Source organism: Pithys albifrons, chromosome 6, assembly GCF_047495875.1.
Source record: "Pithys albifrons albifrons isolate INPA30051 chromosome 6, PitAlb_v1, whole genome shotgun sequence".
NCBI classification, from domain to species: Eukaryota; Metazoa; Chordata; class Aves; order Passeriformes; family Thamnophilidae; genus Pithys; species Pithys albifrons.
Window position 1 is genome coordinate 4,463,557 of NC_092463.1, and position 16,270 is coordinate 4,479,826.

General features: G+C 44.3%; 1 long non-coding RNA gene across 1 annotated transcript in view; it reads left to right on the top strand.

The window, feature by feature from the left end:
• The window catches only part of LOC139672757 (uncharacterized), a 97,427-nt gene that overhangs the window by 74,677 nt on the left and 6,480 nt on the right, over positions 1-16,270 (top strand). The window contains exon 3 of the long non-coding RNA XR_011697977.1: positions 13,368-13,552. This is a non-coding gene — a long non-coding RNA (uncharacterized lncRNA). The remainder of the gene's footprint in view (positions 1-13,367; positions 13,553-16,270) is intronic.

Sequence of the window (16,270 nt, forward strand, 5' to 3'; positions counted from 1 at the left end):
GATTTTCTGGTGGAGGGAAAGCAGAGCAATGGGGAATTTGTTCCCGTCTCGCTCTGAGAAGATTGTGAGCAACAACAGTTGTTGCCTCCATTTCTGCGTCCTGGGATGTTCGTTGTTATTCCGTTTTTCATGTGGTTTAAGCAAAAAAATAAAAATAAAATCTCTATCAGGGAGTTTGCCTGTAGCCTTTGGATGTCATAAAATGACCTAAAATTAGTGCAGTGAGAAGACTAAAAATAGGAGTAGCTTTTGTGTGCTTATAAATGATCTGGCCCCTAACATGGCATGAGCCAAATAGATCCCCCTTTTCCAATAAATCTGGGAGAGGAGCACTCAGAAAATACAGTATTAAGTGTGATTGTATGTAAAGGATCTGTTTTTGCATTATATGGCATTATTCTCACATGGTAAGGTGTAAGGACCCATCCCTGAGCCCTGTGGATGGATAAATCTTAATTCACCCCAGATTTCTGCAGAAATTGTGTGTTTTGTGCACTAGTGGCACTAAGAACAGAGGGAGTGGGCAGGTGACGGGCACTGCCTCCCTTTTGCACCCACCTTGGACACAGCCCTGATGTTATTTGCCCATGTTTGCGTGGAGGAAAGGGTGCTACAAAAGGGTGGCTCTGGTTTTTTTTCTCCTAAAATAAGAAAAAGCAGAAATGTTGCTGCAGGGAGGGGGATTAAGGTTGGTAGGACACCGTGCTAAGAGCCCTACGTGGACTTTTTAAAAGCTGGGCTGTGTTACTGGCCTAATGGATTGATGTGGTTTAGTCTTTAAATAGGTACTTAGAGAACAGTTTAAATGTGAATAACTGAGCGATACCTTATTAAAACCAACTGGATGAAAGAATTATAAATTCACAGCTCGTTCAAACAAGAAAGGAAAGCCCATGACATTTCCTTAAGGAGTAATGATAGTCTGCAGTGTCAATATGGCTTTGGTATATACACATTAAAATGCTCCAACGTGTGAGTCTCTATTTATGGGGTAATGGCATGCAAAATTTCAGCTGGAGATTTAAATAGAGCATATCCCCTCTTTTATAATTACTACTTTGGAAAGAACCGATTTAATTATTTTTTTCCCCTTCTCTTTTGCTTCTTAGCAAACTGTTCTATTTTTTCAAATATTATTTAAAAAATAAAAAAGGATTGTCTCTCTGACTCAGACTTTGTTTGCTAAGTTGCATGGCTGCAGTATGTAAATTTTATATCTGAATTAAAAAAAAAAACAACAAAAACAAAAACAAAAAACCAACCCAGCACTTAAAATAGAAGTTGCAATGGCAACAAGCTCAACTTAAACTCCAGTGGTGTTACAGCCATGTGGATGTGGCACCATAATTATCATTTATAAAGCAATTAAGATAAAAGCCAGTACAAAGAGATCAGCCAAATATCAAGAGACTCAATTCTAAGCAAAACAAATCTCTAACTTCAAGCTAAACAAACTTTTGGTGGTCCATGTACTCAACATTTTAATATTCATATATAGACATGCAAACATACAGTGGGTTTGGGCTTCAAAAGTGTTCCTATAGCAGCAAACTGAGCTCAAAACCTCCTGAAGCTTTTCAGGGAAAATTGCATAAAGGAAATCCCCAGTTTTAGGGCAGTTCAGCTGTGTGTTCCAATGCTCAGGTTTGACTCCTGTGTTGGCGTCAAATTATTTGTTCTGACTCATGTGGGAGCAGGGTCTGAAATTTGGCTCTTCCCTGGAGGTTGGAAAGCTTGGCAAAGATCTGGGGTGTTTTCTGGTGAAATGGTGAGTCTGAATGAATCTGCTGTGCAGTCTGTACTGAAGTAGGAGGTTTTAGGTTGTAAGTTAACATAAATACAGGAATACACATGCACACCCATAGTGTAAATATTCACATTACACGTGTCACACAGACACAGGTATGAACAGGTACAAGTGCACATAAATTCTATATATTCATGTTGTCATGCAGTCCCGGAAACAGACTTTATATGAACTATATGCATTGCACCCCTTTTCATCTTTTATGTATCAATTGCAAACACAAACACATTAATATTAATATCCAACTAAAACACACTGTAGATGACAGTTATAACCCTGCCCTATACATTTTTTGTCTATAACAGTCCTACAAGATTTAATACCTTGCTGGATTGCTACTAAATGCTAGAATTTCCAATTAAAATTGTGGGTTTTCTCTTCACTTCTGTAGGCAGACTGACTACAGAACCAAAAACAGAATTTCAGAGCACAGACTGACTTCTGATGTATCCAGTTTTATGAGAATTTTCCATAAGGGAATACATTATGTCTTAACTAATGTTTTGCCTTAAAACATAAGTTTTGCCGAACCAATTAAATCAACCAACTAATCTTGCACATGAAACATTAAACAAGGATGAAGTGTCTGCAATTAGCAAATAGCTTTGATGTGACTAAATATCTATCTCTATGCATCACCAACGTCCTGGGTTTAAGTCCCAGATGATGTTAGACATGCTGAATGTAAATGTTTGCTGCCTATACGGGTCCAACCAGCTGAGTCTTGGAGCAGCAACACGGCTGGGCTGAGAGAGATGGAAAGGCAGGTGGTCCCTGCTGTGAGGGGGAAGGGGCTGACGGGACTGAACAGCAAACCAGGGCTGAATATAAAGGAGGGAAGGAAAGAGGGAGGGAAGGAAGGAGGGAGGGAAGGGAAGGAAGGAAGGAAGGAGGGAGGGGAGGGAAGGGAAGGAAGGAGGGAGGGAGGGAGGGCGGAAGGAAGGGAGGGAGGGAGGGCGGAAGGAAGGGCGGAAGGAAGGAAGGAAGGGCGGAAGGAAGGAAGGGCGGAAGGAAGGAAGGGCGGAAGGAAGGGCGGAAGGGCGGAAGGGCGGAAGGGCGGAAGGGCGGAAGGAAGGAAGGAAGGAAGGAAGGAAGGAAGGAAGGAAGGAAGGAAGGAAGGAAGGAAGGAAGGAAGGAAGGAAGGAAGGAAGGAAAAGAGAAAGAAAGAAAGAAAGAAAGAAAGAAAGAAAGAAAGAAAGAAAGAAAGAAAGAAAGAAAGAAAGAAAGAAAGAAAGAAAGAAAGAAAGAAAGAAAGAAAGAAAGAAAGAAAGAAAGAAAGAAAGAAAGAAAGAAAGAAAAGAAAAGAAAGAAAATAAAGATGCCATTGAACTTAAAAGGCAGGCAAAAAGCACTATAGTTAATGCCTTTAAAAACAAAGATATTCTTTAAAACAGAAATATTCTTTTAAAACTAAGATAGAAAGTGAAAAGAGACATAAGAATAACACGATAGCCTCAAAGTAGCGCACAGCAGCCCAGCTGTGCCATCACGGGGGCAAAACCCCCACGGCTCCTGCAGCACCTCCCTGCTGGGCAGCGATCTGGGGAACCTGATAGCTGGAGCTTTAGAAACTTTAGAGGCATGAGAAGCTGCGTGCGGGGGTGTGGCTTAGTAATTGCTCACCTTTTCTTGTGCAAACACACAAACAGCGCCCAGTCCAGGCTGATGGGGGGGTGGGAGCGGGTGTGGGTGCTGGGGGGGCTCCGCTGCGGATGCAGCGTGGGAAAGGAGGGACACCTGACCCGCTCGGGCCAGCCAAAGAATCGCCTGGCTCCATCCTTGTACGGCATTCAGCACAGCGAGCTCAGGCTCCACACCTTCCTTTCACATCTGATTTTTTTTTTAATGTTTTGATGGATGCAATGATTTTTCTGGTTTCTGGAGAGAAACAGACCTTCAGAAAGTGCTCATGAGACAGCTGTCCCTCGCTGTTACAGCTGAAGAGGGGCAGGCTCAAACATCCATCAGAAAGACACAAATCTGGGTCTCCACAACCAGCTGAGCATGTTGATGGCCAAACTACTGCCTCCCAACTCAGCCTAGAAGCATCATTTATTTCATCTGAATAATTCAACATTCACTAGATGTGAGAGGTGCTTGAGGCTGTAGAGGTCAAGGACTAACTGAGCAGGACCTGTCTCTGAAGAGCAATGAGTTACTTGGATACCTCCATGTGGGGCATTCCAGCTCCATCCTTGGGGTGGAGTGAGGAGCAAACTTGAACTGCAAACTGGGGCTGGCCCTGCCTTGATGCCAGAAATAGCAACTGAGATGTGAATGCAGGGGTGGAAAGAGAAAAGTCCATTTTAAGACTCTACCATCACAAACTAAATGAAGTCACAGTTAAGGTAATGGCAAAACTTGCAATTTAATTAAAAAATCAATTATAAGGACGCAAAATACGCATGAGAAATAATTGTTTCCTCTAAATGACAGAAATTACTGGGGGAAGAGTTGGCTAGCAATAAAATCAGTACTTTCTCCAGCACATATGGGAGGTTTTAGTTGAAGAGTGGAAATGCTGCAAAGCAAACGGGTGCAGAGATCTGTGCATTTCCCCTTGCATCCTGACTCCTTGTTATCACATCAGCAATTAATACTTTGTATCTCCTGAAGATCAGAAGGCAGCTTACAAGGATGAATTAATCAGCCACTGCAGCACCTTGGAGGGGTTGGTATTAGCAGGGACACTTTGCAAAGAGGGGAAAAGGATTCCCAGAGACCACGTGTGACATTCCATGACAGAATTCTCCCAGCTGCTTCATCAGAAGTGTTACACATCTAAGTGGGATGTCTGCCCTCCTTCTCCTTTATCCCAACATTCCCATATCCATGGGGAGGAGGTGGTGGTGGGGAATAGCCATCTCATGGGGATGTATGAACACTGATAATTTTCTTGATGTCAGATCTTTTACTAGTTATGAAAAAAGTAAAACAATTGCAAGTGGTAAAAACGAAAGGATCAGAGAATCACAGAATGGTTTGAGTGGAAGGGACCTTGAGGACCATCTATTTCCAACTCCCTGCCATGGGCAGGGACACCTTCCACTAGACCAGGTTGCTCCAAGCCTCATCCAACCTTGAACAGTTCCAGCGATGGGGCAGCCACAGCTTCTCTGGGCAACCTGTGCCACACCTTGAGTGTTGTGTTCAGTTCTGGGCCCCTCAGTTGAGGAAAGATCTTGAGGGGCTGGAGCAGGGCCAGAGAAGAGCAACAAGGCTGGAGAAGGGACTGGAGCACAACTGCTGTGGGGAGAGGCTGAGGGAGCTGGGGGTGTTTAGCCTGGAGAAGAGGAGGCTCAGGGGAGACCTTATCACTCTCTACAACTCCCTGAAAGGATGTTGTAGCCAGGTGGGGATTGGTCTCTTCTCTCAGGCAACCAACAGCAGGACAAGGGGGCACAGGCTTAAGCTCTGCCAGGGGAAGTTTAGGTTGGATATCAGGAAGAAGTTCTTTACAGAGAGAGTGGTCAGTAATTGGAATGGGCTGCCCAGAGAGGGGGTGGATTCTCCGACCCTGGAGGTTTTTAAGGTGAGACTGGACATGGCACTGAGTGCCATGATCTGGTAATCAAAGTGGGGTTGGATTAAGGGTTGGACTTGATGATCTCAGAGGTCTCTTCCAACCCAACTGATTCTATGATTCTATGATCTCACCACAGTCCACTACACCCTGGCCCCAGCCTGCCCACCACCAAAGTCAGAGGTTTCTAGGACAATCTGCCACATGGATGATGCTACTGCATGGCCTGTGCTTCCTCAGGGAAGCTGGCTGAAATGGCAGGAATGTGTATGGAATATGATGCCTCATTAGTTAACATCAACAATTCCTGTGAAATAATGATTTTCAACTCATTGCCAATTAAAAGAAATTCAGATATCCCTGTAGTATCATTTGGGTCTCCAGGAAAAATAATTTCTCTGTTAAAAGAGAAGCCAAACACCATTAAAATAGAACTATACAGTGAGTGCAGTTGAATTCCACCTGTTCATTCCAGATGTTTGCAGTGATTCACACATCTAAAAGGCTGAGTAAATAGAGCTAATGATGGTTCAGAATATCTTTAATACCAGTTACTGCATCTCTTACAATCAGAGCTGCTCAAACAATGTTAGAAGGAATGCTGCTAAAAGCCCTGTAGGGATAACACTGCACTTATGGCATGCTACAGCTTGAACTGGCTTGTGGATCCAAGATTCAAGCAATTCTCCAGGGATCTGCCTTGGATTCCTGGCTTATCAAAGGAAAGAATCTGTGGATTAAAGAGAAGAACAGAAAATGGAGTTCAAAAAGAAAGCTGGCTCCTTGGAATGGGAAGTGCATCTCTCTTAAATATTTGCTGAGAAGCCAAGTATCACCTGGCACTGTCTGGGTTGGCTGCTTTTTATACCATGGCCAAGTATTGCTCCCCATGTGTGTGTCCATGCAAGGCCAGTTGCTCTCACAGCTGACTTTAAACTCTCTGGGTAATTTAATTATTACCAGTATTGCTCATTGTTACACTTACACACTTCCTTAACAGGGCAGCACTTTAGAGATGGGAATAGAAAGCTTTCAATGCATGGGAATGGTTCACAATGGTCTGAGATCATGATCTGAGCTGCCAGCAAAGCAGGACTTGTGGAAATCCTCTGTAATTAAAGGAAAACCACTCAAACAAGCTCTTTTCCTAGCTTGGAATTAATAAAATGGGTTTGCTACGGATTGGGATTCCTACAGATTGATACCCCAAATCCCCCAGTCCCTTCCCAACATACCTTTTGTGCTGAAGCTTCTCTTTCACTTCTCCAGGAGTTCAGCATGGACATTCCCAGCTGGCAAATTGCACAATTTTTGAAGAATTGAGTGCCAGTCTATCAGTTTGTTTGAAAGTGGGCCACAGATTTTAAAACTGGAGGTGTAGGAGGGAAAAGGCATGGGACAGCATTGGTTTTGGAAATGAGACTTGTACCTGGAGTCAGAGGTGAGTTTTGATGACCCACCAGAAGACACCAATTCCAGACCCACTTACAAAGCATCACCCGCTCTTCATGCTTTGGAGTGCAGTTGAAGAAGGAATCTTAGGTAGTTTAACATATTTCTCCTGGGCCAGGATTCTATTTGAGTGCTGCAGAGCTGGAATTGTTCCTTCTCCAGGCACTACCAATTTCCTCTGGTAATCAAAGCCCTATTCAGGCATACAAGCATTTTGTGGTCCACAGTTCCTGACTTGGTGCATCTGGATCCTCCCTTGAAATAATATCCTGAAATAAACATAACTCCAAGATGGCAGCAACCTCAAGGGCCATCAAAACAATAAGCACAGGCTCTTTTTTATAGTTTTTAGTGGAAGGACTTCACTGCCCAAAGCCAGAGGACACCAGGATGCAGGACCAGGAGGATTTCATGAGGCCACATCATCCATTCCCTGGCTGAAGGCAGGATTAGGGGCTAGATGACTACTCCTGGCAAGCCTGCTCTTAAAAACCCAACCTCCAAACTCCTTGGACACCTGCTCATTGCTCTTGTTAATTCAGCACTGTTCTTAATGAAAAATGAGTGGGTAAGAGTGGAAAAGTATCCAGTGTAGGTGACCCTCTCTGTAAGGACACAGGAAAGATCTTCATCACTGCCTTTGGAAGAGAAAGCACTATTTTCTCCCCATTATTTCTCCTGTGCTCCTGACCATGGTCCTGCAAGGACAACCTGGGGCTGGCCAGGAAGCTCTGAGCTGGGTGGCACTTGGTGGGAGCTGCTGGGAATACACCAGGAGGAACGGAGCCAGCAGCCTGGAAGGCGAGAATGCTGCTCCAGCCGAGGAGGAGGAGGGTTGCGTGCCCTTCCCTTCTGCTGCCTCCTCTGTCTCACACACACAATGTTTCCACAGGCTGTGCACAGGGACCAGGATTTGGGCATTAATTAATAGGATTATTTCTTATGAGTTTCTTCTTCCCTTTTCCATAGGATGGTTTGTGAGAGTGGTGGGTTTGACTTCAAGGCTGCATTTGCAGGACTAGGGATGAGCCCATGGCTGTCACCCCATTAATGCCATCTGATATGGGGCACACTCTTCAATTAGGAGAACCACAGGGGGGCATATTATCATTCATTCTAGTTTATAAACTGAAATACCCCCATTCTTACAACACATCCCCCACACATTGGATACTTCCTGAGGAAAGCAGGATGAGATCCCTGTATCACACCTGGTGGGTGGTTTGTGTGCACCACCTTTCCCCCTTGAGCAGGATTTTGCCAAAACCCAAGGTTTGAAAAGCTCAGCTGTGTGGAGAAGGAGCAGCTCAAGGCAAGGAGGCACCGAGTACCTTTGCTGCTGCTCTCGTCTCAGAATCTCTTTTCTTCATTATTGTAATGCAGCCTTTCATGTGATTTCTCTATGAAACCGATAATGTTCTTGAGCTTGCATTTCACAGGAAAGGTTATTTTTGAAAAGAATAAAGAAAATCCTTATCAACCTACATGCTTGTTGTAGGAATGCCAACTCTCTTATAAGTGCAGGTCCATCCATTGCTTTATTTTGATGTAAAAAAAAAATCTCCTGGCCTGCAACTACAACATGTAAGAGGCATTGCAAGCAGAACTTGATCTCATCTCACTCTGAAGACAGCAGGGCCTTTCTCCCCTCTGAATAAATCCCAAACAAACCCCCCTCCTGCTCCTGGCTTAACTGGCAGCTTCAGCAACAAGAGATAAACTTCAACCTACGTTTCCTTTCCAAGCTTAGTTGTTCATTACTTTTTTCCTCCCACACCTGCCTCGGTGCCCTGCAAGAAGCAATTATCCAAATGATATTGTGGCTGGGGATAACTGAATATCCCTCCTGATACAAGGCAGTGATATCACCGTGACTTCTGCAGGTGTCAAGGGATTTTATACAGCATGACTCAAAAAAAGGGCCCTCCTCCAAAGGGATCTCGGAACCTGTTCCCCATTATAAGCACAACTTGCAGAAATGAAAGAGAGAATGGCAAAATCTCATGCCCAGAAAACTCAGTTCCCTGTCTAGGAGCATTTGGAGCAAGTGCTAAACTCTAAGGGAGGTAAAAGAGTCAGTTATTTGATGGTTCACAAATGCCTATGAGTCCTTGTCCTTCTTCATGAGCATGGAAGGTGGGAAAGGGATTCACAACTCTCAGACTTTCATTTAGAACAGATGCCTCTCACCCACAAAATCACATTTCTGGGACAAATGAGGCCCCACACTGAAGGTGTGGTTTTAAATAACTGAAAAAATATTCCCTCTATTTTCTTACATTTTCAGAAGACACGACATTAAATTAATCTTAAGGTCAGTGAGGGGGATCAGATGTTATTGGGCAAAAACCATTGATCAGAAATTTCATGTGGCAAAGTCTACCCTGGAGGGAACTGGAAGGGATCACAGAATCATAGAATGTTTGGGGTTGGAAGGGACCTTCAAGCCCATCCCATTCCAAGCCCTGACACGGGCAGGGACATTTTCCACTAGTCCCAAAGATGTAAAAAAAGGGTCTAGGGGTGGCTTATGGCTACAGATCCCCACTGCCAACCCATAGCAGAGCTACCTGGCAGGTGGGGAAAATGCAACACCTGCTGAAGGGACAAGACATAGATTTTCTGTAATTAGCAGCTGATGCCCATTGATTTTTGAAACAGCAACTCTCTCAAATAAAACGGGCTGCACAATGGGCACGCTGGCCCAGAGAAATGTGCCTGAGCTCCTGGGCCTGCTTCAGTGCCAGATAACAGAGCCACCAGCAGTGACACGTGCCTGCAACAGAGCAGGGGCTGCATCGAAACCCCCTCCTGCCACAGACCAATCTGTGTAAATAAACGCAAACATTTCTAAGGCTTGATTGACTGAAGTCAGGGAGAAGGTCTCTGCTGACTCCACTGGGCTCCTGATAAGGTTCTTCAGTTCAGCAGCTCCCCAAATGCATCTGCATTTCTCATTTAGTGCTATTGTTTGATGCAGGTCAAAACCAAATGAGCCTCAATTAGCTGCAAACTGAGTTCCTGTGTTTACAACATACTGGTTCATAATTCTGTACTTAATTCAGGTATTCACGTTGTCAACCATCTGTGAACTCTGGCTGCTCTTAAAATACCTGTTTGTCTCACAGTCTCTCACTGACTACAAACCCATATTTCTGAATTCTCACATCATCAAAGGTGCACTAAAAATAGAGGAAATTCTTGCATATCAGGACCAAAAAAAAATGCACACAACTTCTTTGCTCACTGATGCAACCAAAACACCCAGGAGTTATTATAATGTGCATTCCCTTGACAGAGACTTTTATTTCATGCAAATTACTATGATTAAGATTCGAATGCTTTTTTTCCATTTTCGCACATTACTTAATCAATGTGAAGTACTCTGTAAAAATTGCATCTCTTCATAACAGTGATTTTGACCAAGTCAAGTGTTGCTGCTAGAATCCTAATCCAGACTTGTGATTCAATTATCATTTAGAGACTTTCTAAATTCAAATTAAGTTTACCAAAAAAAAAAAAAGTTCATATCTATACGGATAATTTGTAGGTTTTATCAAAACAGCTTCTGGTTGCAAGGGAATGTAAAACATATTGGATTCTTTCTGTTTCATTTACTTCTTTAACTTCATGTGAAAAATATACAGTGCTGCATGGAATCTGAGCATTAAAATGTGTACCTTGGGACACTTCTTGTTCATATTGCATTGTTTATGTTTTACAGGCAGCCATCCTGAGAGCTTATGAGAATATTTAAGCTCTGGCTGTGGGTTTCTCATTGAAGCAATCACATCACCACAACTTCATGAGTTCCTTTTCTTTAGCTGAGTGCCAGAAACTCAACTCAACCCAAAGAGGTCTCTGCCCCAGTTCTCAGAGCTACAACTACCTAAAAAAACAGGTAAAACCTGTGTCTGTTAAAAACCTTCCTCCTCTTGGTGATCCACTTTACCATTTGGATGGGGTATACTTGTCCATGATGCCCAGGAACTGAAATAATCTCATTATTTCTTGTATGCTCAGCTAACCAGGTTAGATATTCCATGGAATCTGGGGGGATAAATTCACTGTGGGCTTCTCATGGGAGTAAAGGTCAGTAATAACTATGACCTCTTCCCTATGAATAGAATCATGGAACACTTTGGGCTGGAAGGGACCTTAAACACCATCCAATTCCACCCCCTGCCATGGGCAGGGACACCTTCCACCAGTCCAGGTTGCTCCAAGCCCCATCCAACCTGGCCTAGAACACTTCCACAAATGCAATTTGTGCAACTTGGCATTGAAATTCCTTCCTCAAAGCCAGCAACGCTGGTAGCAAGTATTTCTGGGAAATAATCCCCCAGCTACTCAACATGAAGAATCTAATCAGTGGAGAAGTCACATCCCTTGGCCCCAGAGACAACACAATCTTTTCTGGAGAGCATTAGCCTGGAATTCATAATATAACCCCTCCAGATTTCAGAGGCTAGCTAGAAAATTGCACTTACACTAATGTTTTGACTAATTACTCTTCTACAGCCACCTAGAAAGGTTACATGGCCTTTTAAATCTGGTATGTCTCTAATATGCCACAATGTTCCTTCCCGTTCATTCCTCACAGGACAGAAATTAGACATCGTCATTCCATATTATTTGCGACATGTTGACATTATAATTTAAAAGGATGCAGCAGTCCTGAACAGCTGGAGAGTAATCCTGAACAATCCTTGACAGTTTCCTTTGGAGGATGAATGCCCCTCCCTGGAGAACTGCAGTCTCTTATTTTAAACTAACAGCTCATTTTAGACAGTTTGCCCTCTCAGAAATGCACGCCACAGAGACTTCTCTACACGGAGAACAGCAGTGACCAGAGATAAGCACCCACACAGAACAAGAGAGAGCTCTGAAATAGATTTTTCCTCTTCTGAGAGACATGACTTGTTTGCCATATTTTCTGATGGAGCCAGAGAGGGGCTCTTGTTGCTGAGACAGCCCTTCCTCATGCTGTGCTGAGCTGGGAGCTCCCTGGATCCCACACACACTCTGGGACTGCTGTGCTTCACTTCCCCTCTGAGACTTGAGGCAACTGGTTTAAGCAGAGGGGATTTTTTTCTCTCCACCCACCCACCCAACAGGTTCAGCACTCTGGGCTTGGAATTCCTTGCTCCTGGAAGGGGGCAGGAAGGAATCTGCAGCAGGATCAGGCACCTCCTCTGTCTCTCACAGGTCTTGGGTGCACTGAGGGAGGGAGGCACAGCCAGAAAATGCCTTTTGGAAGGTGGCAAACAACTTCATTCCTATGGCTTTGCCTTGTGGGATGTTGGGAGGATGGAGGAGGGTGGGACCTGGGGCACCTCCTCCTGCTGTGCCTGTTGAACAGAACCCCATCTCTTCTCCCCTTCTGCAACTGTGCTCCAGCCTTGATGACAGGTCCAAACACTCCCTACCAATGAGTGCTTGTGTCTTTAGCCAGAAATGCCTTGATTTTTTTTTAATTTACCCTTTTAAAAAATATATTTTCCTTCCTATTTTTGCTTTCTTTCTTTTCCAAAAAGTCCTGACTTCACATCATTATCACAGAACCAATTAGGTTGGAAAATACATCTGAGATCATCAAGCCTTGGGATATCCCAGGCAAAGGGACACTGCAGACCAAACATCAGACAGGTCTGAGGGGTATTTTGGGTTCAGGTGAAGGGTAAACAAAAACTGCTGAACTGATTCTTGTTTTATTGTGTGTTGTGTGGGCTGAACAGAAGCAGGTCTGGCTTGCAGGAGTCATTGCAAGGACAAGCAAGAAGCACAGAAGTGTCTCTGTTGTCAGAGGAGCTGGAGGCACTGCCCACACAGAAGGAAGATCTCCAGAAAAGCTGGTTCATGCTCTGCAGCTTTTCTCCCCTGGGCACAAGAGCAAGAGCAGGAAAGACCTGAAAGGATAAACCCTTTTGTGCCATGAACTGAGCAGAAGTTCTCTGCTCCAATAGGGGTAAGACTGGGTCAGATTGAGGTTTTTTCCCTAGATTTGGATCAGGGTGGTCAACCTGGTCACTGGTGATTGACTCCTGCTTCGCTGGGACCTCTGAGAGGCTTCACACTGGCTCTGGTGGGGCTTTGGTCCAGCCTTTAATCTCTGCAAGGCTTTTTCCACGCTGCTCATCTCCTCTGGGGAACAGTCTGTCTTTTCTGAACGGGAATCACTGCTGGCTGCAGAATAAAAATGTCTGGAGTTGGGCTGTGCTGGATGCTGTGCCCTGGAATGTCAAGGGGAAACTCACCACTGGTTTCAAGGGTAACAGCTTGAAGTCCCTTCTTCAGCTGTCTGTCATTCAAGAGGTTGCTTCATTTTTCTACCAGCTAAATATTTCTATCAAATGAGGATAGTGCTCCAAACAGGAAAGTCTGACAGAAAAAAAACCAAAGCAGAAGAGCTCCTGGTTCTAATTTCTATAATTATAAAAATCTATAAAAAAACCACTCTAGTGTAGGTGTAATACTTCTAAAGAAGAGAATACTTCCCTTGCAGAGTTTAGGGCAACAAGCTAAAAAATCCAGGTTTTGGACTGAAGAGATTTTAAAAACAATTTTCCTGTCTTTATTCTCTAGTTGGAAGAGCCAATAAGCCACGTAAAAGATAACCCTGTGAATGTAAAGACACTGAGTGGACTGATACAAAAGCACCTCTGCAAGATCTGTGTGGGGGAGGACTTGGTCACAGGAGTGATGCTGTTCTTAGGAAGAATCATTTGCAAGCTCCAGCCCTCAGTGAAGCACGTGGAGTAGCTGAACAGGTAATAGCCAGTGTTGTGCCTTGGGGCCCAGGGGATGGGGATGAAGCTGTTGGAACACTTGTCTGTGTGCAGGCACTCGAGTGAATGTATAAAATGTGTGCGCCAGAGCTGAAGGGCTTACGGGGCTCAGGTGTTTGCACCTGATAACAAGCCCGGACAAGTGTTGTGGGAGTCTGAAGAGGGGAAGTCAAGACTCATTCTCTTTCCCTGGATGATTCATTGCCCTAAAAACCCCCAGAATCTGAACCGTATTTTTCACTGAGGACCAGGTTCCCCTCTGCTAAGAGAGGACTCAAAGAGCAATTCCCCTGTACATGGGAATGAAGGAGGCAGTGAACTCATTTTCCTGGGTCCTTCCAAACCAGGTCTCAAGCAGTTGTTAGAAATACAAGCTCAGACAGTTGCCTCTCCAGAAAAAATAAGATAAAATACAATAAAATGGCTTAGCAGAGTTTTTAAACCCTGATATCCCTATTGATTTTGCATGGAAAGCAGGAGGTGATGAATAGTAACAGCACAATGCCCTCAGGGCAGTTTTCTTGTGCTGAGATGCAGAATGTACCTAAACAATTCTGGGTTTACTCAAAATTGTCCTCTGGCCCCCTGTCCATTATGGTCCCTCAGATCAGCTCCCTACCCCACTCCCCTCCCCATGGCTCTAAGTGTGGAGCTGATGCAAGTCTGTTCAAAACCCTTTGATGTGACCCAGGAGACGTGGTGGAAAACCATGACCAAGACAAGGGCTGGGTGAGCCTTGCAAACTCTGCTCTTTAAAGGAGGTTCAGATCCTCTCCTAATTTCACACAGGTTTTTGCAAAACTTTTGTGGGACAGCCTAATGGGAAGGAATCGAGGGCATTGGATGGAAGAATGTGGGAAACATAAGAAAACTCCTGCCTAGGAGCTTCTCCTGAACCATGACACTCTGAGCTTGGCCAGCAGATCTTCCAGGACCTCATTCCACACTTTCATCCAGTGACTGGAGGTCTCCTGGAGCCAGTGGACCCTGATGGTGACTGGGGGAGCAGATTGCTGATGTGAGGCTTCTTCCTGCAGTGTCTAACATCTGTATGTGAGAGATATGGACAATTCTGGCCCCAAAATCCTCTCTCCAAACCAAGGCTGGTACTACTTGGGAAGCAAAAAACTGCATCTTCCCATATCCTCAGCTCTTCCCCAGGGACTGAGCTGGTTTTATCTGTGCAAGTACGTTCTAACATGCGTTTGAAAAAGTCCTCTCCTGACTTGTTTCATCTCACTGGCAACAGGATCCATCCCTTCCAGGACAGAAAGAAAACATATAAAACCCCTCCTTATTTTCTTCTCCCCTCACACATTTTCAATTAAAATAGATTTATGCAAGCTATACTGAATGTGCCACAAATCTCTTTGCATGGTTAAAGTTGATTAATTGGGGTCGGAAGTGAAAATTAAAAAATGGCAGCAGCGAAGAAAACATAAATAACCTCTCTCAGGCCTTGTGGATGGTGGAGCACAAAGGAAGATGCCTGAGCTGGCTCTGCCTTGAGCAGAACCACCCCCTTCACCTTGGGTTAAACACCCAAGAGCAAAGCTGGGGTTTGGGGGGAGGAGGTTGCCCTCAGAAGAATATGTGTATAATCCTCAAGATAATCAATTTCTTACAGATGTTTTGTAAACTTTCGTGTTCAAGAGCGCAAGCCATAGTACTTTCTGAATCCCCAGGGGTTGTACTTGATATCCATTTGTTATTTCCTAATGCCATTCAGTCTTTCCCCCCCTGTTTTTCTGGAGCTTGCAGCAATAAGGCTGAGCCTTACGCCGGCATTGCTGCAGCTTCTGCCATTCTGCAGTGAACTTTGTGCGTGTTTCCATATTCCCTTTCTTACCCTCCTGATAAAAGCATTATCAGGGAAATTCAAAAGCAAGCAGAAAACTGGCATAGCTAATTTAGGCTAATTAGTATGGCAGAAGCTGAGTCTTCTACTTCAGAGGTTCCCATGCCCTCCCATGTCTCCACCTGATCGCCTTGTCCAGCAGCAAACCCAGGAGGCAGCTCCAATTATATCATAACCTCTTCAAACACCAAGCCACTCAAGCTAATTTTATCCTATTAAACAGACTGAAGGATTCAGAAGAAAGGTTCTCCCCCAAAAGCTTCAATTACCAGTGTCCCTGATTACCATCTTTACAATCCTATATGCTACAGTTAAATACTTTTTTGCTTAGTGTTGCTTTCTTGATTTAGATGAAAAGCGAGTATTAAGAGCATGTCTTTTCAACTCAAGCAAGTGACATTCATAAAAAAAAAAAAGAAAAAAAAGGAGCCTCTCTTGTTATTAGCGTGTTTAATCAAAGTCAAGTTTAGAACCGTTCAAAGACAATGTAATTGGGGAAATGCAAACATCCCCTCGCATCCGGTGGCATTTAAAGCAGCCACAGGTAACTGCCAGGAACAGCAGTGATGGCCAAAAGTATCAGGTCTAGGAGAAAAAAAATATATGAAGAAAACAGCAGGACCTCCTGCAGAAAGGAAATGTCGAAGTGTGTTTGAATTAAGTCCCGTGTCACTATCAGCAGTGAAGGCAGAAACAGCCTCTGAGGTGTTGAGCTGGTTCGTCCTTGCTTGCACCAACACAGTTACAGCTGGCCAAACACACTCACCTGGGGCCCAGATGTGCCAGGGCTCTCTTCCCCAGGTCCCAGTCCTGATGGTGGCCTCAAGTCTTCCCTGTCCATC